Raw genomic sequence first — 7,346 nt, 5'->3', positions numbered from 1 at the left:
TCCTTTTAGTTTTCTGTTTCCTAGTTTAGTTATTCTTCAAGCCTATATAAAGGCTAGATTAAGTCTTGTAAGAGCTATCTATTACTCAATCAAAATTATTAAACACAAAACTTATCTTTTTCTTCTTGCTTGAATTCTCTTCTCTTTTTGCTTATAGCAATCTAGTATTGCTTTCTTTTACCTTGTTCCACATTAAAAAAGCGTGGAAAAAAGTTAACACTACTCCTGTCTACTTCTCTCTCCTAGAAAGTGCTCGCAGTTCAACTAGCAGCGAGATTGAAATGTTGAATCATTCAGCGTTTAAAAAGTGATCTCAACACCGGACAATTGAGCGCTGGATTTTTTTTGCTTTTTTTCGTTATTTCAAAGTATAATTTTAGCAGATCATTTTTTTTAATTATGTGGGTCCTACTAAACTCAACAGTATCCACATTTCCTTGTTATGTTGTGGAGACTAAATATGTTGTTGGGATTCATGCGTGAAATTTTGAAACCGCCTTTGTTGGAATGAATGATTTAAGTTCACATCATGGCGATAGTATCTGCGTGATAGTTTCAACAGGTTGAATTTTTTTTTAAAGCGCTGTTTCATTCAGCGCCAGGCTCTAGCGTTGTACTATTCAGCGCCCAGCCCTGTTCCATTCATCGATTATCTGCTAAATTCGCCATCCCATAAGATTTAGGAGATTTTCCATGCTGACGTAGATTGCCAATCTAGCTGCTAGATATCTAGGCCATATTACTTAGCCTTAGAATTTGATTTAGCGGAATTTGAAGGCAACGACTACATAGATGTGCTGATATATTTATAGTGCACTGAGCAAGGCCATGCATTGTATCAATACTTGATTAATGATCAGATTGTCCAATTGATAACATATTTACTGCTGAAATACCAAACGCAGCTTCATCGGTAAGATTACTCATCAATTTCTTCAGAGCTGCCTAAAGAAATCTGGATCTGAAACATTTTTCTTGTTGAAAAAAGGTAAATTTGATCAGCGTCGCCTATAATACCATACAATACCTTGTTTACTTGTACGACATTTGTCGATGTTTTGAGTTGCTGTTCTAACACAATTTTGGCACTTGGTGGGATAAAATTCACCAAGACACAATAATTGATCGACATTATCTCCCCTACTGTAGTATTGTAGAACCAGGATGTTGAAGACTATGATGATAGAATCCTGAAAAGATCATCAAAGAAAACCCAACTCCAAATCCTTGTTGTTAACACCAATATCACCTCAAATCCCTTATAAATGCATCTCTTTTTTTCACTTCAGTTGCGGCCACAAATACAAGAGAGAATTAATTTCTGAAATACCCATTTCTTACTAATCTCGAACCCTAATTATTTCCCTGCAATCTATCCTATTCATCACAAATTCACGTCACAAGAACACCTTTTCAAGTGGTACATAAACATATGACATACCTGCAATTGAAATCCAGGGTTTCAATTGTTTTTTTGTTTGTATTTTTGGGTTCCAGAATCACGTTCAGTGATGAGTGATCCATATTTCTTCATTTCCATTCTCCATCATTTCTTATCTCTTAGCATCACTATAACCACCACCATTATAACTCACATCACCGATTGAAAAAAAAAATTAGGAGTTTGGTTTGATGCAGTAAAATTAGGGGTTTTGGCTTGATTCAGTAAATAAGGGTTTCACTTGATTCAGATATTGAATTTCGATTTAGCGAAATTGGGGTTTTGATTCGATCATTGAGTTAGGGTTTTGTTTGATTCAGAAATTTGGGTTCAGTTTAGCGAAATTAGGGGTTTCGATTCAAAGATTGAAGATTGATTTGTTTTAGTAAATTAATGCTTCTTTCCTGAGATTTGAAAGAGATATTTTCTTTAACTATGAAGAAAATTGGAAGTGCAATCTGAAGAAGATGACATGGAACCTAAGTCTGAATTACCAGTTTGTGTTTGAGGCAGAAGAATAGAGAGATACAATAGTTAAACATTTTCTACTTTTGGTCGATATTAATAAAGGGTAGGATACACTAGTAAATTCCATGAATTATTAAATTTTATTTTAAATTGTTAATAATTATATTACAGAAGTCAAGATATAACACGCTCAACACGGGTCAACGTTGGTCTTTAGACCAAACGCAAAGGCTGGACAAATGTTAGACCAAATCCAGGTTTTGGTCAAAATGTAAGTACCAAAAACCAAATAACCCAATTGCATAATGTTGTTGAAAATTGACGAGTAAAAATTTAGTTTTGATTAACTTCGTTTTGCTGATCATTGTGTTATTATTTTGGATTCGTGTATACATGAAACTTGTAAATCATGAACATATCTTCGAAACCCATTTAGAAATTTTTTGTTTCGATTTTTGCTTTTGAGAGATGTTGTGGTTTTAAAATCGATGTGCATGTATGTCTAAAATATGAGTCGTGAAACTTGTGTGAGCATGGAGATTATAGACGCGAGAAATTGCGTTATAATCATGTTTTGATTCTACTGATTCAAATTCTTGTTCTAGTAATGAAAAGTAAGATTATCGTTAGCAATCAAACTAGTGCGCCACATATGTTTGATAAAATGCTTGATAGAAGGTTATAAAAATATGATGTTATAACTATAGAACTTCGAACATTTTTTTGATACTTAAGAGAAACTTGGAGTACTAATTTTTTAATTGATTTTTTTAAAGTGCATACCTTACTTAATTTTGGTTTCAAAATGCTCACACGTAAATGATTGTGACAGGTGAGAATTCACTTACTTGAGCAAGTTCTTATTGAAAGAAAAATTGCAAGAAAATACCGGAGATTAATCGATGTATGGAGCAATGATTTTGCTGATTTATTTCTTGGTGTGGAAAGAGTGGACAATGGTTTATGACCAATTGATCTTTCAACGAAAATGAGGTATGTTTGATGAACTATTTGTAGTTATTGTGGTGATCAAATAATTGCATTCTAGATCGAAATAATTTGATTGTTCAATCTTAGAATGAGTTGTATGGAAACTAGATATTGAGAATTATTGTTTATGACAATATACGAGTGACTCATATAAGTTTGGAACTAATGAGATAGAACTTGACACCAAACCAAAACCGAAAGAATAAGAAACCTAGTCAAAAAAAATATGAATACCAACTCTCACCAAGAAATGAACATAATTTTAATTATGAAGTTATTTGATATGTTTGCATTACATGGCATTGCAAGAATATCAAATATTGTTAACAATGCTTTTCAAGCTAAGTTAAGGTGAATTATGGATACAGTGAGATGTGATATATATTGGTGTTTTACACCATATTGGTTTTGATAGGTTATGGTTCAAAAGTTGAACCGAATCGTTTGATAGAAAGTGGTGTTGAGTTATACTCACATATCTAGGATTCTTGGTATTGGTATGGTCTGAAAAGTTTGCTTCCGGTAGAACTATCTTGTTAAAGATGTTCATACCACCAAAATGAGAAAGAATTTAGTTTCCGCCTATCTTTGTTTTAGCAAGGTTCAGATTAAAATTTTTGTTGAACTTGATCATTGCACTACTACAATAGAAATGTTATCAATGAAATGTTTGAACCAAATATTATATTATTTATATGATATGACTGAAGCTTTGGAGTGCTTGAAATATGTGATTTTATCTTGCTTCTATGAAATTTTTTGAGTTAGTGATGAGTATGAGCATGTTGTGTTTTCCTCAAAAATTTCTAAGAATTTTTTAAGTGACATGTATCAAATTTTACCCAACTAGTCAAAGCAGTAGACTCCCAATCTTACTAGTTTACAAAAGCATCGGATGAAATAAAATGTTTGAGAATTTTTATAAGATATTTTTGGTGTTTCAAGAAGTCTAATTTTGTGACTAAAATTGATCTTTTCAGTAGTGAATAATGGAATGATATCTTCACAAAAAATACTTGTTTGGTCATCCTCTATATTGTGCCAAAAGGATTTTGAAATTGGATAATTACTTTATTAGTAATGAGCAAGAAAACATTGTGCGTCAAATATGAATTTAGAGAAATTATTTTCACTTAAAAAAGTTATTTCTAATTTTTGTATGAATGAGGAAACTTTCTAGTTTTTGAATTGGTATTAAACACTGAAATCCGACGTCTAACGAAGTCTGTAGAAATTTTTGAATGAACGTGGGTAGAAATTTAATTTGCATAAGTAACTTCTCAATTTTAGATATTTTGATGTTGATTTGAAATTTCTTTGGTCGAGAAATAGTGGGGTTCTTTACCCTATGTATGTTTGAAAACTAAATTTAGATTGAAAAGCTAGATAGAAATGGAAATTACAAGATCATTAAAATGGATGTGTAAGTAGTAAGACTCAAAAGAATTTTAGTCATAATTATTACCTTGTTGAGATACTTAGCTCCTCATAATTTTAATCTTTGGAAAACTGTTCTAAGAACCAAAATTTTTAGTTTGACAAATAGAGAAGGAGTAATTAATTTTAATACTTGCTTTCATGTGGATGGATTTACATTCTTGATTAGTGGTATTGTTTCTACGATGCGTGATTTTTTGTACATCATATGTAGAAAAATATGTTGGATGAGTTAGATGATAAATCTATGTAAACCAAGCATGAAAAACATCATAGTTCCAATAAGAACGAAATGCATATAAATTTGATTATCATATATTTTGAAACAAGCTCTTAAAAAATTGAATGAGAAATTTCATTACTTGGTAAATTCAAATAGTTTCAAAAATGATTAGGGTGACAAACGCATAGGACTGTATGTTATATATGCAAAAGGGACTTGTTGAATTTGTGCTATAACTCATATGGTGTTCATGAAACTAAACACATGTTTAGTTTAATTTTTGACATGAAAGACTTGAGTGAAGATAGTGTATATGCTCGAATTTGTTCCTCTTTTGAATCTAATTCAATATAATGAAAGAATTTGTATTTTTATTTGAAAATAAAAATAAATAGAGAAATATATATAGTCTGCATGTAATCTAGTTTTCACTCTTTTGATTTAGTGCTAATGTTTTTGATATTGTGTGTGCTTGCACTAGATAAGAGTATGGTAGCTTAGTATGTTTCTATGCTACATGGTTGACTATATATATATTTTATGTAGTAGGGGTTTAATATATTTCTTCTGCAGTGGGGGTTTTATATTCAGATTTTCCAATCCTAGAATGGAAAATTGGTAAAATATTGAGAAGGTTATGAGGTGTTTCAAATACATCTTCCACCTAGAAATACATTATCTAAATGTTTACGGAAATCCTTTATAGATATTGTGAAGCTGATTGGAAATACTTTCAGATGAATCCTCTACGGGATGGAGCGATTCAGTCCTCTACTAGATAAAGGAAGAACAAACATATTAATCCAATGTGATAGTAGCGCGGCTATTGCAATAATTGAGAACCGTTAATTACAACGGTAAAGTCGACATATATGGTGATAGAAAGGCATCTTTGATGCTATGAGAATGGATTATATATGGTCTGAAAAAAGAGTTATTGTTGATCCTTTGACGAAAGGATTAATAAGAAGGTGTTAATACATCTTATGGGATGATGTTGATGCCCGTTAAGAATTGAGTCATTTGTGATGGATACCCACCTAGAAATAGGTTCAAAGGGAATAAAGATTCACAAATGATATGGACATAGTTGTTTGTGATGGATACTCAATCTATAACTCAATATTCCAGAAGTATGTTCAAAAGGTAATCCCTACCTATGAATGGAGATCCCAAAATGTAGGTTCAAATGAGGCTAAGTCACAGATAATATGTAGACACTGAATCATGCTTTTGAGAATTCATCCCACTTATGATATCCTGAAGCGAGTGAAGGTTGATTTTTTATTTCTAAAACTCTTAATGATGTCTATATCTCTATTTAGAGTGGGGTACATAGCTATAGGAGTACTCTTGATAGACTCACCTATATGGATGTGAAAGTGTGGCCGCTTTCTATGAGAATATGCGCAGTTCTCTAAATCATTCATTAAACCTGGATTCAAGCACAGGGCCATAATGTGCTGGCTTTAGACTTTACACTAGTATAATTTTGTGTGTGCTAGACGATCCTCTTATCTCCTAGAGTTCAAAGACTTACGTTCACTCTATGGTCAGATTTTTAGAGAGTCTAGCACTATGAAAAGGTTCAAAATCGAAAAATACCTTTACTTTTGCACATAACTATATAGATCTTAATCAATGTTTTAAAAATATAAGTGGGGTATTGTTGGAAATATATGTTTTAAAACAAAAAATGTATTTCCATTTATTATTTCTATTAATTTGTCTTTAATAGTCTTAATGATCTTATTCAAAAAAATTATGTTTTGTTATAAAATCCTTACCGTTTCATATTAGAATAATAAATGATTTTTATTAAATCATATTAATGTTTTCATCAAACTTGTTTTAAGATTATTTGACTATAAAATAAATTTTAGTTGGAAAAACAATTGAGAGAGATTTTCATTTTAATGTTTTTGGAGTTTAAAGAAAAATAAGAATTTTTTAGAGAAAGAGAACTAGTGTGTGATCATCACTTGTTTTCTACAAGTTGATTTTGAGCAAGAATATAAGTGTACAAGTATCACATACTCTCAAAGTGCAAGAGTGATTGTGAAAGAGATTTAATCAGATGTTTTATCCCGAGGGCGACGCGACATGGAAGAACTGCTTGCACAATATTGGGCACAGCCGCGAAACGTTTTAAAGAGAGTGACCTGGTCGTGACTCAGCCATAACATTATTTGTTTGGTTTTTCTTTGGGATTGTTTTGCAGGTGGATTTCTGCAATTGTTCCAACAGAATTTGCGAATCACTAGGTTATGTTAGGAATATTGTGCAAATGATGTAGCTGCAAGTGGAGATGAATAGAGAAGGTTGTTGTTATGGATTTATTGATCTATAGGTATGGCATTGCAGCTGAGTAGATGGCAAGATGGGTTTTCCTGGTAATTACTGTGGTGCAAAAGACTGTCTAGTGCTGGTGCTGTTGAACCTGTGCAGCTGTGGCTAATTGAAGCACTGTTGTGCTGATAAATTGCGAGAATGAATGAACGCTTAGATGTATGTGTTAGGTTCTTAACAGGCCTGAAATTGGACGAAAATCATCCAGAAACATAGGAGACTCTGTCCGATTTTATGCTCCGACGATTCAACTCGGTATTGCCGATGACCGATCCTGTAGGAAACTCAACCAAGTAAGCCCGAGTCAGATAGCTAACTCGGTTGATTCATTCTTTCTTCCCTGACCCATTGACTGACGGTTTGACTGCTTTGACCGTTAACCTTAATAGTATCTTGACGGAATATTATGTATTCATAGAAGAAGATTCCAGACACCGA

The sequence above is a fragment of the Papaver somniferum genome, chromosome 10, assembly GCF_003573695.1.
Source record: "Papaver somniferum cultivar HN1 chromosome 10, ASM357369v1, whole genome shotgun sequence".
NCBI lineage: Eukaryota > Viridiplantae > Streptophyta > Magnoliopsida > Ranunculales > Papaveraceae > Papaver > Papaver somniferum.
Note: the sequence above shows the minus strand (reverse complement) of the source record.